Here is a 20437-nt window from a genome sequence, read left to right on the forward strand (position 1 = left end):
AGTGTGAGGTTCCCCATTCTGGAGGAAAGGGGAGGAGCTGCCCTGTGGCCAGAGAAAGTCTGGGTCACATGTGGAGATGATGAGAGACCCGAACTTCTTCAGCCTGGTGAAGGGGAGGCTGAGGAAATGTGCTGTTTTTACTGAAATTGAGTTAATATCATTCATGCATTTTGAACCTCTCTCCTTCACATCCAGTACAGTCTTTTGTTTAGATTTACTATGAGAATAGTGAGATAATGCTGTTTCTTCCCTGGGACAGAGTTCATTTTTTTCTTTTAGCAGCTTCACAGTGTTTGCCATTTGCTATGAAAGGAATGTCAGAACTCACTGAGATCTTGGTTGTTGTCAGGGAAACCAAGGACTTCTTTGGCCATCCAACTGCAGATGCAGATTGGCGGGAGGGGACACAGATAGGACAGCACCTGGATTGACATGTAGGCTGAACAATGAAATATTCCCTATGATTAGCGTCATGCTCAGTCTAAAGCTGGAGCCGGCTTTTAGGGCTTGTTGCATCCGTTACTCTGGGTTTTCCAGCTGGTTTGGTTGTTCCATTCACAAGTTTCATTCTGTCAGGAGTTCGATGTCAGTTCGGCCTTTTGCGGTTCCGCCATTCTGCAGTTGGCCTTTGGGCCTTTCTGCCTGTTGCCCTCTTGCTCTCTCTTGCTGGGATGGGTTGTTCAGGACCAAGGTGCTCCCTTCTGCAGGACTGGCTGTTCCGTGTGACTGGAGTTACACGGGGGATAGCACTGAGTATATTTTCTTAATTTAATTTATCTATTTCTATTTAATTTACCTGGACTATTGTCAGTGAAACCAAGGACTTCTCTGGAGTGCAGCTGCAGGTGCAAATTGGCAGGAGGGGGCACAGACAGGACAGCACCTTGACTGACATCCAGGTCAATCAATGAGCTATTCTTTACCATTGGTGTCATGCTCACTATACAGCTGGAGATGCCTTTTCCAGCCAGTTAGTTTTGGTTTGCCGGCTACTTTGGTTGGCTCTGTTTGGAAGTTCCATTCTATTGGGAGTTCAGTGTTAGTTCAGTTTTATGATGTTTTTCTGCTTTTCAGTTGGCCCTTGGGCCTCTCTGCCTTTGGCACTTGTACTTTCTCTTGCTGGGATCAGCTGTTCAGGACCAGGGTGCTCTCTTCTTTTGGGCTGTCTGTTCAGCACAACTGTAGTTACATGGGGGATTGCACTGAGAATCATATATTTTACTTTATGTATATTTTAGTATATTATTAGTAGTAGAGTATAATTTTCACTGTTTTATTTCTTCTTTTTTTTTTTTTTCCTAAACCCACAAGTTTCTCCCTTCCCTTTCATTTCTCTCCCTTATCCCACTTGGGCACTGGGAGCAGGATGTGAGCAGCTCTCATGGTCTTGGTTGGTGGCTGTGGCAAAACCATGACAAGAAAGGGTAGTAGTAGCTTCATAAATCTTGAAAATCTCTTTACAAGATGGTAGAGGAAAACAGCATGAGAAAGGAAAACCATCAGAAACTGCAGCTCTGGAGGTCCAGAGTGGAGCTCAGGGTAAAGAAATGTCACTCTGAGCACAGTGCTGTGTTCATTGAGAAGGACCCTGGATCAGCCATGGCTTTGTGTTTCAAGGAACAGCTGGTGAGGATGGAGAGACAGCAGCACAGGTGGGGACACAGTGGGGTAGAGAACAAGGTGGGGAAGCACATGGGGTGTCTGCAGCCTGTGTGAAACAGCCAAGGCCTGGAACAGTGTAGGATGGACTGTGGTGGAGATGGCCAAGAGTGAGGCTGGATGTCCCTGAAAGAGCCAAGGTCTTTGGCCCCTTGGCTGTGGCTGATGTCCCTGAAAGAGCCAAGGTCTTTGTCCCCTTGGCTGTGACTGATATCCCTGACAGCAAGGTCTAAGAGGAGACACATGGTTGTCATGGCCATGGCACCCCATTGCCTCCTTGCACCCCCTGGGAGTGTCACACCATTGTCCTGCACTGGGCATCACACTCCCCACACCCCAAGAAGAGCCCTGAGCCACACGTGAGGGACAGGATCTCCCTTCCTAGGGGCACGGGCTCAAGGCTTGGCCATTGTCCTTCATCAAACAAACCAAGGGTTTTCTCAGCATCAGAGCTGCTGCACTTTGCCTTTGCTTGATGAAATCACTGCCTCCAATTATCTGCTCTAACGAGCCCCTGGGGAGGCTTTGTCAGTAACAGCCCTCAGTGGGGCCTATTAATGCTTCAAGGTACTTTGGAGTTTGCTTCTGACTTGGACTTCTTGAGCAGATTCTTCAGTCTGTGCTTGGTATCTGAGGTTCATGGACTCAGCACCAAATATGTCATGGGACTCATTAAAACACAGAAAGCCCTAACGAGCCGTGTTTCTTTCAGTAATTTCATTCAAATCTTCCAGACTTGTAGAACTAACTGGAGAGGTTTCAATGGGACACTTGCTGATGAATATTTCAAAGAAGATCTCATAAAGGAGGGTTTTTTCTGTCAAGGCTGTTTTCTGTCATTTTTCAGCGTATAGAAGAAGTGACAGCAGCATTCTACAATGGACATTGATCCCGAGGGTCTCCTGAAGACATCTGCACAGGCAGGAGAACAGTCCCTTGAGGCTGGACACTGTATGGACAACCTCGCTCCTCACCCCCCACCCCCAGTCTGCCGGTTCCCTCATTGGCCACCAGAGACTTGCACCACTTCTCCTCACATCAGACTTCTCCACTGAGCTCTGCAAGAGATGCTGCAGCTCCTTTGCACCAGCTCCACCTGCTCTCCTGTGCAAACACTGCACAGTTTAATAAACAGTAAAACACTTTCCTCAGCTGTGTGTGTAAGCTGGATCTGATGAGGTCCGCCATCCACAAGGGACATCCACACAAGAACTGGTTTAGACAGAGAGATAGGAAAGGATAGCAATAAACACAATGAACGTGTTGACTGCCATGTTAATTAGAGCTCTGAAGAATGGGGCAAGTTTGTAACTCCCTGAAGCTCGAAGCTGAAACCAGACAGTTGAGAGGCAACAGAATGACCAAAGAGCAAGTGGAGGAGAAACCTGAGAGTACTGGGAAGGGCAAATGTCCAGACAGTGCTGGAAAGTTGTCCTTTGACAGGGACATTGAATCAGGAGAGGTGGGAACTCCTGAATGACGAGGGAGGTGAAATAATAGAGTGTTGGTAATAGAAGTACAGGGGAAGACCGATATCTCTTCTCCTGCTCTTAGTACACTTCCCATTAATTCACTGTTCGGCTTTTTTTTTTCCTTTGTTTGTTTTAATATGTAAAAAAATCCAAAACCAAAACCAAAAATCACACCAAAAAAACACACACAAAAAGCCAACACAAAAAACATAAAAAAAAAAAAAAAAACCAAAAACAAAAACCGAACCCACACAAACAAACAACCCACCCAAAAAAACACCGAAAACCAAAAAAGAACAACAAAGAAGTGCACCTTTCAAGGCAGACATCAGTCATCAGTTGTCCCACCATAAACAGCCAGTGCTGTTTTAGGGGTCCCAATGTACCTGAGGTGCCTGCCTGGGATTGGCATCTATCACACAGGACCTGGGGAGACCAGAGCACCTTGCAATGCAGGTGGAGTCTGGGCAGGGGTTCCTGGGGCACCTACATTGGCACCAGGTGTTTGTGTCCCTGGAGGTGAAGAAATTTGTGTCCTAAATCCATGCCCAGTTCTGGAAAACTCTTTCAAAGAAAAGTAACTCTCCTAGAAAGACTCTCAAATAACTAAACAACTAACTAACTACCTAACTAAATAGATAGATAAATAAATAGATTGATAGATAGATATATAGATAAATTAAATAAATAAATAAGAAGTATGTTGACACCTTCCTTAGCTTTGGATCTTTGTCTTCAGTTCTTCTTATTTTAAATTTTGTTGACATTAGCTGACATACAATGAGCTTACAAGCAAGAAGCCAAGATCATTTTGTTTCTTGCATAGCGCCCCATGCCCTCTAAACCTTCCCTGCCCAGGACACTTTGCTCAGAGCGAGTCACACTGAGGTGTTGGCTGGTTCCCTGGCTGAGATGTTGGTTTGATGGTCACCTACAGCACAGGTGGATCCTGCCCCATCATCGTCTGCTCTGCTCCAGTTAGAAACAGAGCCCAACATCACCATGGGATCATAAGAGAACTGAGGTTGAAGGGACCTCAGGAGTCTGCAGTCCAACCTGTCACCAACTGCGTTACACCAAGGTGTTCAAGCCTTGATCCAATCCGAGCTTTAGCAGGACTAGAGAAGTGATCATCCCTTTGTAGTGGGCACTGGTGAGGCTGCATCTTGAATCCTGGGGTCAGTTTTAGGCCACTCATGGCAAGGAAAACATTGAGGTGCAGGAGAGAGTTCAGAGGAGGGTGACAAGGCTGGTGAAGGGTCTGGAGCACCAGTCTTGTGAGGAGCGGTTGAGAAAGCTGGGGCTGTTCAGCCTTGACAAAAGGAGGCTGAGGGGAGACCTTGTCACTGTCCACAACTGCCTGAAAGGAGGTTTGATCATGGTGGGTGTTGGTCTCTTCTCCCAAGTAGCAAGTGATAGGACAAGAGGAAATGGCCTCAAGCTGCACACGGGGAGATTTAGATTGGATATTAGGAAAAAATTATTTGGGGAAAGGGTTTAGAAGCAACAGAACAGACTGCCCAGCGCGGTTGTGGAGTCACAATCACTGAAGGTGTTTAAAAGACATATAGATGATGCACTTAGGGATATGTTTTAGTGCCAGATTTAGGTTATGGTTGGACTTGATGATCTTAAGGGTCCCTTCCAACCACAATTATTCTCTGATTCTGTGATAAGTCATTTTTGATATTTTCTTTCTCAGAGGACCATGCAACCTCCCTGAGAGCCAGGACTTTTCTGGGGTGTTGGAGAGATGTCTCACGGTCACACCAGCCAGTTCCACCAGCACCTGTCTGTCCCTTCCCAAACCAAACCTTTTCTCCATATCCCAACCTTCCAGGTGAATTTCTGGGACACAGCAAATGCTGTCCAGGTCTTCTGGGCCTGTTCAGAAGAGAGCAGCAGGCCAACATGTTGATGGTCTCCCTGTGCACTTCAAAGCTTTCCTGACCATTTCTCTCAATGCTCCACTTACACCCAAACTTTCTGGTCCTTAAGCTGTGGATGAGGGGATTGAGCAGGGATGTGGGGATGGTGCAGAAAAAAGGCTTTGTCAAACTCTCTCAGGAGGGCTGTTCTGGACATCCCACAGTCAAGGATGAGGGTGCTGGAGAAACCAGTGGCATTGGTTTGAGGTCCAGGTGGAGAAGGTCTTGTGCCTGTCTACACTGGAGGAGAGCAGTGATGCATTCATGGGATGCCCATGTGAACAGGAAGGGAACAAATGGCTCCAGGGGACAAAAGGCCTTCCAGCCAGTTCTTTACCCATTACAGATACACCATCCAGGCCATGAGCTGCAGCTTCTCCAGGAGATGCTGTGGGATACGGTGTCAAAGGCTTTACTTCAGTCTAAGGACACAACACCCACAGCCTGTGTGGCGGATTCACTCCCCACGACAGACTTTCCCTCATCTGCTCAGCCGGTCACCTTGTCATAGAAGGAGATCAGGCTGGTCAAGCAGGACCTGCCTTTCACAAAGCCATGCTGACTGCGCCCGATTGCTCGTCTGGTCTGTGTGACCTCACAGTCATTTCCCAACCATGTTCCTGCTGTTGGCCTATCCCCTGCAGAGGCAGAAGTGGCCTCACAGTGCTCTCCACAGCCATTGGCTTCCTACTGGAGTATGAGTTTCTGAGACACAAGTGACCACATGGCATCGTACCCAGCCATCACCCTCCTTGTGCTCCAGTGTGTGAACAGATCAAACTGAGCTGCTTTCATCAAATGTATCCAATAGATTTCCTATCAAGGGTTTGAGTGGAGAAACGTTCCTCAGAGGACCTGCTGTATTTACTCTGGGGCATTATATATCTCTCTTGATAGATTTCTCCAAGGAAAAGATTCATGGAATCCTACAATACCGCAGGTTGGAAGAGACTCCTGAACATCATCTCTGTCCCACTGACTTTTATGGTACCCCAAGGTTCATTTGTGCTCCCTTGGGTTCATCTCACCATGTGCACACATTGGACATGCACATGATGTGTATGGTTACAACTCATCTGTACAATGAAAACATGGAGTTTTGACCTAGTATTTCATAGAATTGTAGAATGTCCTGAGTTGGAAGAAACCCACAAGGATCATTGAATCCAACTCCTGTCCCTGCACAGGACACCCCACAGGTCACCCCGTGTGTCTGAGGACATTGTCCAGTCTATTCTTGAACACTGTCAGGTTGGGGCTGTGACACCTCCCTGGGAGCCTGTTCAGTGTCCAGCACCTCTGGGTGAAGAACCTTTTCCTCATTTCCAACTGACCCTCCCCTGGCACATGTTTCTTCCATTCCCTTGGGTTCTGTCAATGGTCACCACAGAGATCAGTACCTTCCCTTCCTTCTCCCCTTGTGAGGAAGCTGTAGCCACCATGAGCTCTCCTTTTAGTCTTTTCTTCAGCTCTGATGTTGAGAAACCCCTTGGTTTGCTTTCTGAAGCAGAAAGGAGAAGCCATGACCTGCAGGCAATGGGAAGGGGGATCCTGTCCCTCACACACGGCTCAGGGCTCTTCCTGGGACCCTGGGATGTGGGTGTGCAAGGCCCAGGGAAGGACAACACTGGTACAACAACTTCCAGCTTCCCCATGGGGCTGCAAGGAGGCAGCGAGGCCCCAGTGCCATGAGGACAACATGGCTTCTCCTGGGCCTCAGTGGCAGAGACAACTGCCATGGCCAAGGGGACAGAGACCTGGTTTCTGTGGGTCCCTTCCAGCCTTGCCAGCACCCTTTGCCATCTCCACCACAGGCTGTTCTACACGGTCCTACCCCTGCCCCTCTTTCCCTGCAGGCTGCAGACACCCATCTCGCTTCCCCACCTGCTCTCACCCCAGCATTTCTGCACCTTCACTGCTGTGTCTGCACCCTCACTGGCTGCTCTTGGAACTCAAACCATGGGCTGATCCAGCTCCCTCTGGGTGACCTCTTGCACCACAGCACTGCCCTTCCACTGACATTTCTTCCTCCTCATATCCAGTCCTCACCTTCCAAATTGCACTTTGCATTTTTTTTTTTCTCTCTGCTGCTCTTTCTAACTACCATGGAAAGCTCAGCCGCTTCAGAAACTGCCCTTCATGCAGGGAACCCAACCCATTAGGCTTCTTGTGCTCTTCTACCTGACCTCACCATGATTTTCTAAATCCCATGACTGCTACGGGCCGCTCAGCTTCTCTGACAGACACGACCATGTTCCTGCTGCTGTCCCGTCATGTTCTCAGATGGGATGGACATGATAACACATCTCTAAGGCATCTCCTACCCATCTCCCAGGTAGGGCCTGTGGGCACCTAGGCAGAGGTTCTTTCCCAGCCATGTCCCTGCTGCTGGGCTGTCACCTCCAGAGACAGAACTGACCTCACTGTCCCTTCACAGCCACATGATTGTGACTGGATTATGAGTGTCTGAGACCTCATAATACCACACCCATTCATCCCCTCCTGAGGACCCAGGACCTGACCAAGACTGAATCGTGCTCTACATCATCCTACACCTTCTCCTCTTTCCCTGCAGGCTGCAGACACCCATCTCACTCCCTCACCTTTTTCAAATTTGTCAAATATTTTTCCTACAAGCAACGTGAATGAAAAGCCTCCATCATCCTCAAAGGCACTGAAAGTGAACTGTGTTACATCCTGGAAGGGGTGAATAAAGATGTTCAACAGTGTTGGCCCAAGTGCTGGCCACTGAGAGATGACACCAGTAACTGGCTGCACAGAGGACTTTGTACCACTGATGATATTTGGGCTTGACGGCTCAGTCAACTTCCCACCCAGCATCCACTTCTTGAGCCCCATCAGCACCACTCTGGCCAGAAGGAGACCATGGCTGAGCCTTGCAAACACCCTGTACACAATATGCCTTTCTTTCCCCTGTCCATGTGGGTTCAGCAGTCCCTTCGTTGTCCTTCACATTCCTGGGAATGGCTGCAGGAGGACGTGTCCCATCCCCTTCCCAGAGTGGAGGTAGGGTGGCCAGGTTGTTACTCTCCCCATTCCTATTCCTGCTCCTCTTGAAGATGGGTTTGAGATCTGCATTTCCTTAGGACTCCAGAACCATTCTGGTTTCTATGACACTTATGAGAGCACAATGTGGAATCGCAGGCAATGGTGATGTAGCAGACTGGAGCACTTGCAATGAACCTGTCCAGTGCAGCTGAGATGTATCTCACTGATCCAGTGGGGTCTGTTCCTGGAGTCACACACAGAAATGTCAGGGTTCTGTCTGGCATCCATATCTGAGTTGGTCTCATGGGCTCCTTATGCACCCAGGGATGCTCAGAGACAGAGTCTGTCCCTTTTACACACAGAGGTAGGAGTCAGAGTGTCCTTCTGGCTTCCTGTTGCCAGTCCCAAAGGATGGGAGACACCTCAGCCCTGTGCTGTGTCACCTGCTCTGGACTCATCTGAGATGTCCCCCATCATGAGGAATGGAAACGGTGACCTCAGTTAAAGGAAGCACATACCAGTGCTGCTTTCAGGTGACTTCCCATAGGTTGTTCCTCCCAATATGAAGTGAGCTCAAGACCTCGTGTGTTCCACAGGCCTTCACAGAATGGAAAGGAGTAGTTGATGGTGTTTGTGCTCACTCGGGTTCATGTCACCTCACGTACACGATGTGCATACTCACTCACATCTCATCTGTACAAAGCAAACATGGACTGCTGAAGGACTCATGGAGTGTCTGCCCATGGAGGGAAGAATAGCTTCTTTGGGTGAGAGCGCAGGGCTGGAAATGGTGGTTTTGAGTGGCCAGTCCGTGGTGATTGACCTGAGGCGCCTTCTGAAGGGGTGTCCAGTGCACAGGGGCACAGCCCAGTCCCTGCTCTGCTGGTCCTGCAGGTCTCTGGGAGGAGGCCTGGCTGTGAGAGGACACTGCTGTGTGCCAGCCTGCACACACACACTGTTCAGCTGTACCCTGGTGTTGCATCTGTGGCCACTTTCTTGAAAATGTTATTGAGAAAAACATTGTAAGAAGATCTAAACCTTCATCCCTGCCCTGAGGAGATCACCTTTCTATCTGGAAAGGCTGTTCTGAGGCCAACTCTGTCACAGCAGTGCCCATTGCCTGTCCCCGCTTTATTTTCTGGACAGGGACCAAGCTGCCAGAGCACTCAGGCCTTGCACCAACACAAGGGATGAGAAGGAGAGTGTGGGAGTGGAACCAGAACAACTCTGGAAGACCAAGCACTGTTGCTACCTGGCAGGGTTGCCATGCTGGACTCTGTTCCCCTCCACCAATGCAGGCAGAAACTCCCTGTGTCTCCAAAAAGGACTTAAAAGAAGATCTCAGGAGAAAAACAAACCTAGACAGAACACTGTAGTTCCCTTTATTTTTTTTTTAAACACAGGTAAAATGGCTTCTCATTTACATAAAAATTGGTCAGAAAAAAAGGCAGACAGTGAATTAGGAAAGGGATGACAACATTATCACAAAACAACAAGAACAACAAGAGAACAAGAATGTCTGAGCCTGCATTGAGTTACACTATAAATGCTATGGAGAAAATGAGAGTTTGTTGCTGTTTCTTACTGAAAACATCCAGTTATCAGTTTCCACATGGAACCCTGGAGTTCCTTGTTCCTCATGCTGTAGATGAGGGGGTTCACTGCTGGATGCACCACCGAGTACAGAACTGCCATGACCAGATCAAGGGATGGGGAAGAGAAGGATCGAGGTTTCAGGTAGACAAAAGAAGAGGTGCTGAGGAACAGGGAGACCATGGCCAGGCGAGGGAGGCAGGTGGAAAAGGCTTTGTGCCGTCCCTGCTCAGAGGGGATCCTCAGCACCTCCCTGAAGATCTGCACATAGGACAGCACAATGAACACAAAACACCCAAAGAATAAACAGGCACTAATGAGAAGAAGAGACAAACCCTTAAGGTAAGAGTGTGAGCAGGAGAGCTTGAGGATCTGGGGGATTTCACAGAAGAACTGGCCCAGGGCATTGCCCTTGCACAGGGGCAGTGAAAATGTATTGGCCGTGTGCAGCAGAGCATTGAGAAACCCAGTGGCCCAGGCAGCTGCTGCCATGTGGACACAAGCTCTGCTGCCCAGGAGGGTCCCGTAGTGCAGGGGTTTGCAGATGGCAACGTAGCGGTCGTAGGACATGATGGTGAGAAGAGAATACTCTGCTGAAATGAAAAGACAAAGCAAAACAGTTGGGCAGCACATCCCATATAAGAAATTGCCCTGGTGTCCCAGACGGAATTGGCCATGGACTTGAGGAGACTGGTGGAGATGGAGCCCAGGTCAAGGAGGGCGAGGTTGAGCAGGAAGAAGTACATGGGGGTGTGGAGGTGCTGATCCCAGGCTATGGTGGTGATGATGAGGCCGTTGCCCAGGAGGGCAGCCAGGTAGATGCCCAGGAAGAGCCAGAAGTGCAAGAGCTGCAGCTCCCGTGTGTCTGTGAGCGGCAGGAGGAGGAACTGGGTGATGGAGCTGCTGTTGGACATTTGCTGCCTGTGGGCATGAGGACCTGTGCAAGGAGAAAGCGACAGTGACAAGATAGGGGACACTTCTCTGAGGAAAATAAACAGGCTGTTTCTCATGGAAAACCCCCTCCCTGATGGTGGGATGTTTCTGCACATTCTCTCTTTCATCACAGTTCAAAATGCAGCTTGGGCATCTAGTTTCCATGAACACACCTCTGGTGCAAGACGCTCTGAGTTGGTGTCAGAACAAAAACTGACCCACACAGCCACCCTAACCCCAGAGAGCAAGTGATCCAGGGACAGGTGGAGAAACAGGGAAGGACACTGCAGTGCTACCAGAAAATAAAGCAAGGACAGAAAGGCAGACGGGAAAGCTGTGGAACCTTCTTCTTACCCGGCTGTGCTGCTGCCACTCACTTAATGACACTGTAGGGCAAGTGCTTTCAGCACTTCATTGCGTACCACGTTCCAGGAACCCTTCACCTGGAGCTGCAGCTGCTGAGGTGGAGACTCATGACCTGGACCCCATGGCTTTGGGGCAGAGGCTCTGCTGGGGAGGAGAGGAGACCAGGGGGTTGCACTGGGAAATGTGTCTGTGCTGGAAAGGATGTGAGAGAGGTTCCTAAATCCCATCCCCAGCATTTCTGGTAGCAGTTAACTCTTCCAGCTCATATCTCTGCTGTCTGCAGCTATGTCTCTGTCCCTGGGGCTGCTCCCTGTCAGTGTCACAGACCCCGTCCCACCCGCTCAGCTCTGTCCTGCTCACACCTCCTGGCACTGCCCAGGGGCAGCTCTGTGTGTGCAGGGGCTCAGGAGCAGCTCAGATAAGTCCTAATGAGAACTGGGGTCTCAGTGTCTTCTCCAAAGAGAGAAATAAATCCCCATCTCCCACTGCACACCCAGACAACCATGAGTGGAAAACTGAAAGCACAGACTCCTTCCCTTGCAGCTGTTGATGTCTCAATGTTGTTGTTCAGAAGGACCCTCTGCCATGTCTGTGGGGATGATCTGGAGCTCTGAGCAGCCCTGACCCACACAGCACCCTTCAACCCCACAAGTTCCCTGCCTGCCCTGCCGGGGGTCGCTCCTTCCACCCACAGCTTCTGCCATGGTGTATGGGGATATAGCGGAAGATTTGGCGAGGAGGTTAGTTAAATGTAAATACGCTCACGTGACTTGCACCTGTCTGTAGAAAAAGCACACACATCACACTAATTGTCTTACTGACCTTGTGTGCTTGATGAGTAGAAGCTCTGTGTTAGATAACACAGGCCTGGGAGAAACTCTGGGCACCCTATCACTATGTCTGAGATTCCTGCTTTGTTGTGAGAAAGAGCAGGAGCCTGCGCCTGCCTGAAGCCTTGAAATACAGGCGAGCTCAGCAGGCCCAGCGATCTTCCAGCAGGGCTAAACTTACCAGCGCCTGCATCCCCGCTGCTGTCATCTCTGCCTGGAAGCTCAGGTGTGGCTTTGGAGATCCCCCAGTAAAGAGGTAACTAAAATAAAACTTGCTCTTTGCAAATGCATCCGTGGCCTCTGGCTCTTCTTGCGATGCGCCTGCGTATGTGCACACACATGAGATCTCCCCGGGCAGGCTGAGCGCTGACCCTGGCAGGCGGCAGAGTCCCTGCCCTTGCACAGCCCTTGGGTGCAGGGACCCTGCTCTGCACGACAGCCCTGGGCACCCCTGGATGCTCACCCGGCTTCACAGCTGTTCAGCATTGACTGACAGAGCCTCCTCCTTACAGATCCCACCAGATGTGCCTGTGCCAGGTTTAGGAGATGCCTCCAGGAGCTACAGCTGCATTGCCCTGCACCCAGAGGCTTACCATGGCAAGGGCTGCAAAGGTTTCTCCTCCAGTGAGCTCTCAGTCATCCTCCCAGTCCTGACCACCTGTAATCTCTCTCTGCCTTGCTCGTCTCCCTGAGATCCCCAGGCAGAGCCCTCAGCCCTGCTGCGCTGTGCAGAGGAGCTGCTCCTGGGCAGAGCTGTCTCTCTGCAGCGCTGCCGCTTGCCAGGAGCTCCCTCTGTCCCAGGAGCCCAGCCCAGCTCAGCAGCACAGGAGCAGCCCAAGGCGCTTTAATGACCCCTCTGGTGGTTTTGTTGCTGAGTCCATGGACCTCAGACCCTGAGGGGAAGGTGAAGAAACTTCTCAAGAAGTCAAAATCAGATTCAAACTCCAAAGTTTCTTGTACTGTTAATGGGTCCCACTGAGGGAACCTATTGAGAAACAATACCAGGTTTGTTTACAGAAGAAAACTGGAGGTCAGGAAAAGCAAAGTAAAGATGGCTCTGATGATCAGTAAACATGGATGTGTTTCATTAATCAAAAGGCCAAACCCTGACCCCCAGCCCTGGGAAGTCAGATCCTGTCCCTCCCACGTTGCCCAGGGCCCTTCCTGGACAGTGTGATGTGGGGCTGTGCAAGGCCAAGGGCAGGACTATGGTTCCACAGCTCCCAGGTTCCTGGCTGGGGACAAGGAGGCCATGAGGCCCCTGTGCTAGAAGGACAAGGTGTCTCCTCACAGGCATCAGTGGTGGAGACTCCCTTCTTGTGAGAGAACAGCAGGTATGCATGAAGTTCAGCCTGGGGACAGACAATGTCAGATGAACGTTGAGGAGTCACCATGAGAGGGCAGAACAACATGGGCAATGTTGTGGTCACTGGACATCAGCTACTGACTCACTGATGAGGAAGAGGAATTAGATGAGGTCTCCTTCAGACAAATGAAAGAAGCCTCATGTTTCCAGGGCCGTGTCCTTGTGGCAGACCCGAGATATCCCAATATCTGCAAGGCACCATCATCCAGGAGGGTTTGGAGTTCAATGACACGGGTGACTGAGGAGTCAGTGGGTGAGGTGCCCTGTGGGACTTCACACTTACAAACCACAAAGAGTTGGTCAGGATGGAACAGTCATGGATGGGAAAGTGGAGCTGAGGCTCCTGGGAGATGATAACAAGGCCAAGAGCAGGATTTCAGGAGAGCAAGCTTTGGCCTGCTGAGGGACCTGCTTGGGTCCTATGGGATATGACCTTGGTGTCTGCAGTGCTTTTCTCTCACCTTTCCTCCCTCCTCTCTCCCACCTGCTGTTGTGCAGCATTTTTTACCCTTTCTGAAATACAATATCACAGGGGTGTTGCCAGCATCACTGAGTGGCTCAGATTTGTCAAGGAGTGGGTCCATCTTGGAGCCAACTGAAATCGGCTCTGTCTGACATTTTCAGTCTCCTGTTGTCTTCTCAGAGAGGTGACAACTGTAGCACACCCACACCCACCCCCAGTTCCAAGACTTTGCCATAAACCCAGCACAGGGTGACAGTGCGTTGGATGTTACAAAATAATTGATCGTGAAGAAGAAATTGTAAAGATCTTCTTTCAGCAACGCATGAAAGTCTCCAGTCAATGAGCAGGTTCCTATGGGGAACTGTAATTGCCGTGGCAGTCACTGGCTGCAGTTGCCAACAGTCCAAAGGATCTTGGGCCAAATGCTTAAGAGAGCTGCCTGATGGGTCAACAAGGGTGATGCTCACCTGGATCTGGTACCAACGAAGAAGGAAGTGCTGGTGAGGGATGTGAACATGAGTGTCCACCTTGGTTGTTGTGACCAGGACACAGTGGGGTCCCAGGCACCAGAGGGGAGGGAGGAAGGCCAGCAGCAGAGCACAGGCTGGTGGGCTCCAGAGGAGAAGACTTTGACATACTGGGGGATGGCAGGTAGAGGTGGTGATGTGGTAAAGTCATGGAGGCTGAAGGAGCTCAGGAAATCTGATCAGCCTTATAGGACAGGCTGCTCCAAGCACAAGAATGATCTCTCCGAGTACCCATGAAAAGAAGCATTTATCTTGTGAGGCTGATCCTCTGAACTGATGGAGCTGCAGAGCACAAAGGCAGCACACCGGAGGTGGAAGCAGGGGAAGCTGCAAAGGAGGAATTTAGAAACCTTGGCCATGGATGCAGAGATGATTCCAGAGCTGCCCTGGACCTGATGCCTAAAGGGGAGGCTGAGGGCAGCAAGATGAGCTGATACAGCTTCCTTACAAAACAAAAAAAAAAGAATAGACAGGGCGATCATGGGCCTGCTGCTGAACTTCATATGAGTAGAATCAGACAGGACTGAGGTTCTTCATCGCTTCTTTGTCTCCACCTTCAGCAGCAAGGTCTCCTGCGACTTTGTTCCTGAAGGCGGGAGTCTGGAGAACACCCAGCAGTGGATGGGGCTCAAGTCAGGGGTTACTCAGACACCATTGTAGAACAGGAGATGGGTCGTTTGACCAGCTCCCTGAACACAAATATCGCTGTGTTATGGCATCTGAAATTCCCAGGTACAACCACCTCTTGGTCCAGAGGAGTATGATTCCTCTTGAGCTGTTCTGGCCTGTCTCCTGACTCAAGTACTGCATCAGGTACTCACTTTACAGTCATATTGTTTTGTCTTCATCAGTAAATGCTCCAGATCAATAAAAATTGGAGATTGCTGATACCAGCTCTTCCGGAAATGTGGCGGAGGGAGAGGGGGGAAGGAAATAGAAGTACTGCTTTATTGCTCTTTATTATGGAAATGCTCTCTGTTTGGCTCTTCCTGAAATCTCTCTAATCATCCACACCAGACTCGAAGCCTCTAGGAAAATGCTGCACAGAGCCTTGGCTTGTAAGAGCATTTTTGATGTTAATGAGCCCTCTGCTGCCATGATCCTGAACTGCAGCTACTGAAACAATGAACAAACCCCTAATGAAGTGAAAGGCAGAAGCAAAACCCAATAGGGTGTTTGGGACCTCATGAAGGGACCCACCAGGATCATGGAGTTCAACTCCTGTCCCTGCACAGGACACCCCACAGGTCACCCCGTGTGTCTGAGGATGTTGTCCAGTCTCTTCTTGAACACTGTCAGGTTGGGGCCGTGACACCCCCCTGGGAGCCTGTTCAGTGTCCAGCACCTCTGGGTGAAGTACCTTTTCCTCATGTACAATTGACCCTCCCCTGGCACGTCTCTCTTCCTTTCCCTTGGGTTCTGTCATTGGTCCCCTGAGTGAAGAGATCAGTACCTTCCCTTCCTTCTCCCCTCGTGAGGAATCTGTAGCCACCATGAGGTCACCTTTGAGTCTTTTCTTCAGCTCTGATGCTGAGAAACCCCCTGGTTTGCTTTCTGACGCAGAAAGGAGAAGCCATGACCTCCAGGCTCTTTCCCTGCAGACAGAAAACACCCATCTGGCTTCCCCACCTGCTCTCACCCCAGCATTTCTGCACCTTCACTGCTGTGTCTGCACCCTCACTGGCTGCTCTTTGGAACACAAACCATGGGCTGATCCAGCTCCCTCTGGGTGACCTTTTGCACCGTAGCACTGCCCTTCCTCCTGATACCCAGTCCTCACCTTCCAATTTGCACTTTCTGACTTTTTTTTCCCGTCTTCTGCTTTTTCCTATTATCAAGGAAAGCTCGACCATCTCATAAGTTTCCCTTCATGCAGGGAACCCAACCCATTAGGCTCCTTGAGGTCTTTTACTTGATGCAACACAAGTAACCTCACCATGATCTTTTAAATCCCAGGATTGCTGCTGGCCTTTCAGCTTCTCTCATAGACACGACCGTGTCCCTGCTGCTGTCCCTTCATGTTCTCAGGCGGAATGGACATGACAACCCGTCTCCAAGGGCTCTTCCTGGGTAGGACCTGTGTGTACTCAGGCAGAGATACCTTCCCAGCTCTATTCCTGTTTCTGCGCTGTCACCTCCAGAGACAGAACTGATCTCACTGTCCCCTTCACAGTCAAAGTCCTCCAACTCAGTTATGAGTGTCAGAGACACAAGTGACCTCATAATCCCATACCCATCCATCACCCTCCTTATAACTCATGGCCTGACTAGGTAAAAGTATGCTTGTTTTATCAAATTGATCAAATCTATTTCCTACTAAAGATCTGAGAGGAGAAGCATTCTTTACAGCAAGGTGAAATGTTGACAGCTTCTCTATGTCCTCCCATGCTTCTCTTACGTTTTTGGTTATTTTCCTCTTTCCTGGTTGCTACTTGTGAATTCGCTACCCAAAGTGCAAAGCCAATCCCACACCCAGAAATGAGATATTGTTTATTACAGAGTTCTGCAAGTCTGAATGCTGGAATAAAGACAGCACTAACAGATAGAGAACGCACATCTATTATATACAAATATTATCCCTTCATTCAGACCCTCCAAGCAGTCCTAAAGAACCAAGTGTTTACACATTGACATATTGTTTACATAATAATTTTATCACCACGCATGCTTGTTGAGGAAGGGTCCCGGGCTGAGCCTGGGGCTCCCATCCTAGGGATGTGTATTTTACTATTATAAGGAGCATATAAGGAACAAAGTTCAGCTAAAGGACCCTTTATGTAGCAGTCTTGAGACAGATGTTAAAACAAGACTCAACTAATTGTGCAGGCTCCAGAGTAGACAGTACTCTTTGCAGGTTCTGATTAGGTGTTTTAAAAGTCACTTTTACCTTTGTTAGAGGAGCAGACTGACCAAAACTGAGAGGATTTACATATTTTAGGTTAGCAATTGCAGGCAGAGTTCATTCTTTTAACTGGTAAGGACTACATATTCTGTCTTCAAATTCCTCTCCAAGGTAAAGATTCATTGAACTATAGAATAACTCAGGTTTGAAGAGAGCCCTGAACATCATCTTGTCTCACTCTCCTGCTCAAGGCAGGGTCCACCAGGTGAGGTTGTTCTAGGCCTCTGCCCAGTTTTGCATCATCCACAAAGGAGCTGAAAATGTGCTCCATGACATGATGAAGTGGCAGAATAAAGACATTCAACAGTGTTGGCCCCAGTACTCATCACTGAGGGATGCCACTAGAAACTGACTAAACACAGGACTTTGTACCACTGATGATATTTGGGCTTGGTCATCCGGCCAACTTCCCACCCATCACAACATCCGCATCTTTATCCCAGATCTCCCCAAGCTGCTCTAAGGCCACCACAGGAGACCATGTCTGGGACCTTGCAAAACTCCATGTACACAATGTGCCTTTCTTTCCCCTGCCCATTTGGGTTCAGCAATCCCTTCCTTGTCCTACAACTGCCTGGAGATGGCTGCAGGAGAATGTGACTCGTCACCCTCCCAGGGACAGACGTAGGCTGACCAGCCTGTCATTCTCCCAGTTCTCCTTCCTGCCATTCCTGAAGATGGGTTTGACGTCTGCCTTTCTGAGGGACCTCTGATCCTCTCTGATTATTTTTGTACTTTTGAGAACACAATCCAGAATTTCCCAGAGAGAAAGAGGAGCAGGTGTAGGACTGTGTAGAACAGCATGGCATGAAGATGGCAAAGGTGATATAGCAATCAGGGACACTTGCAATGAGCCTGTCCAAGGCAGTTGAGATGAATCTCACTGTGCCACTGGGGTTTGTCCCTGGAATCACACACAGAAATATCAGGGTTCTGTCAGGTGTCCACATCTGAGCTGGCCTCATGGATTCTTAAAACACATTGAGATATTCAGGGACAGACACTTTTCCTTTTACGCACAAAGGCAGGAGTCACAGTGTCTCTCTGTGCTCCTGTTCCTATTCCCAAAGGATGGGAGGCACCTCAGCCCTATGGTGTGTCACCATGTTCTACATTTATCTTTGATGTCCCTCATCATCAGGAACGGACATTGGCTCAAGGAAGCACATCCAAGTGCTGCATTCTGGTGGTTTCCTATGACATATTAGTCCCAACATGATGTGACTTCAATAAACTCTGTCTCACAGGCCTTCATAGAACCACAAGGAATAGCTGATGGTGTTTGTACTGACTTGGGTTCAAATCGCCTCACGTACATGATATGCATGCTCACATCTCATCTGTACGATGCAAACATGGACCTCTGAACTATTCATTCAGTGTACTTCCATGGAGGGACGAAGAACTCTGACCAGAGGTGAGAGGTCAGTGCTGGAAATGGTGGTTGTGAGGGGCCAGACCATGACGATTGCCCTGGGTGTCCAGTGCACAGGGGCACAGCCCAGCCCCTGCTCTGCTGGTCCTGCAGGTCTCTGGCAGGAGGCCTGGCTGTGAGAGGACACTGCTGAGTGCCAGCCCTGCACACACACACTGTTCAGCTGTGCCCTGGGGTTTGCATCTGTGGCCACTTCTGTGGGCATGTTCTTGAGAGAAGGTTTCTAAGAAGACCTAAACCTTCAGGCCCTGCCCCTAGGAGATCACCTTTCTATCTGGAAAGGCTGTTGTGAGGCCAGCTCTGTGACAGCAGTGCCCATTGCCTGTCCCTGCCTGCGCTCACAGCACTGACACACAGCAGGACGGGGACCAAGCTGCCAGAGCACTCAGGCCTTGCACCAACACAAGGGATGAGAAGGAGAGTGTGGGAGTGGAACCAGAACAACTCTGGAAGACCAAGCGCTCTTGCTCCCTGGCAGTGCTGCCATGCTGGACTCTTTTCCCTTGTACCCATGCACACAGGAACTGTCCCTGCAGCTCCAAAATAGCCCTGCAGGAGGGATACAGTGAAAACCAAGTCAATATAAGAACCTTTATTTTGTTTAAACAAAAGGAGAGCACGGCTCCTCATTTATACAGCCTGTGGTTATAAAAGAAAAGCAGACAGAGAATTGGAAAGGGGATGAAAACATTATAACAATAAAAAAACAACACACCAAAACAGAAAATCCAGATGACAGGCTGAGCCTGTAATAAGTCACTTTAAAACTCCTATGCAGAAGCAGAGAGGCAGTTTATTGCTCCAGAAAACACTTATATACAAGTTTGCACAGGGCATCCTTGAGCTCCTGGTTCCTCATGCTGTAGATGAGGGGGTTCACTGCTGGAGGTAACACTGAGTACAGAACAGACACCACCAGATCCAGGGATGAGGAGGAGACAGAGGGGGGCTTCAGGTGAGCAAATATGCCAGTGCTGACAAACAAGAAGACCACGGCCAGGTGAGGGAGGCAGGTGGAAAAGGCTTTGTGGCGTCCCTGCTCAGAGGGGATCCTCAGCACGGCCCTGAAGATCTGCACATAGGACATCACAATGAAAATGAAACACATGAAAGCTAAACAGCAACTGACCACAAGAAGCCCAAGTTCCCTGAGATAGGTGTCTGAGCAGGAGAGCTTGAGGATCTGGGGGATTTCACAGAAGAACTGGCCCAGGGCATTGCCCTTGCACAGGGGCAGTGAAAATGTATTGGCCGTGTGCAGCAGAGCATTGAGAAACCCAGTGGCCCAGGCAGCTGCTGCCATGTGGACACAAGCTCTGCTGCCCAGGAGGGTCCCGTAGTGCAGGGGTTTGCAGATGGCAGTGTAGCGGTCCTAGCACATGATGGTGAGAACATAATATTCTGCAACAAACAAGAAAAATACAAAGAAGATCTGGGCAGCACATCCTGAGTATTAAATGACCCTGGAATCCAGCAGAGAGTTGGCCATGGACTTGGGGACAGTGATGGAGATGGAGCCCAGGTCAAGGAGGGCGAGGTTGAGCAGGAAGAAGTACATGGGGGTGTGGAGGTGCTGGTCCCAGGCTATGGTGGTGATGATGAGGCCGTTGCCCAGGAGGGCAGCCAGGTAGATGCCCAGGAAGAGCCAGAAGTGCAAGAGCTGCAGCTCCCGTGTGTCTGTGAACGGCAGGAGGAGGAACTGGGTGATGGAGCTGCTGTTGGACATTTGCTGCCTGTGGGCATGAGGACCTGTCATAGGAGGAAAAGACAGTGAAGGTTTAGATGAGACTCACAGACCCTCAAACCCCGTCACACAAGGAGACACTTTGAGTTTTCAGGAGAACCTTCTGGCTGGAGCCCTCTCGGTGCTTGATGAGTGTGCAATGAAGAGCAGGGTCTGTGCCCAGGGGCTCTTGAGCAGTCAGCCTGACCATGTGTGATTGGGTGGGGCAGG

The sequence above is a fragment of the Patagioenas fasciata genome, chromosome 12, assembly GCF_037038585.1.
Source record: "Patagioenas fasciata isolate bPatFas1 chromosome 12, bPatFas1.hap1, whole genome shotgun sequence".
Classification (NCBI taxonomy): domain Eukaryota; kingdom Metazoa; phylum Chordata; class Aves; order Columbiformes; family Columbidae; genus Patagioenas; species Patagioenas fasciata.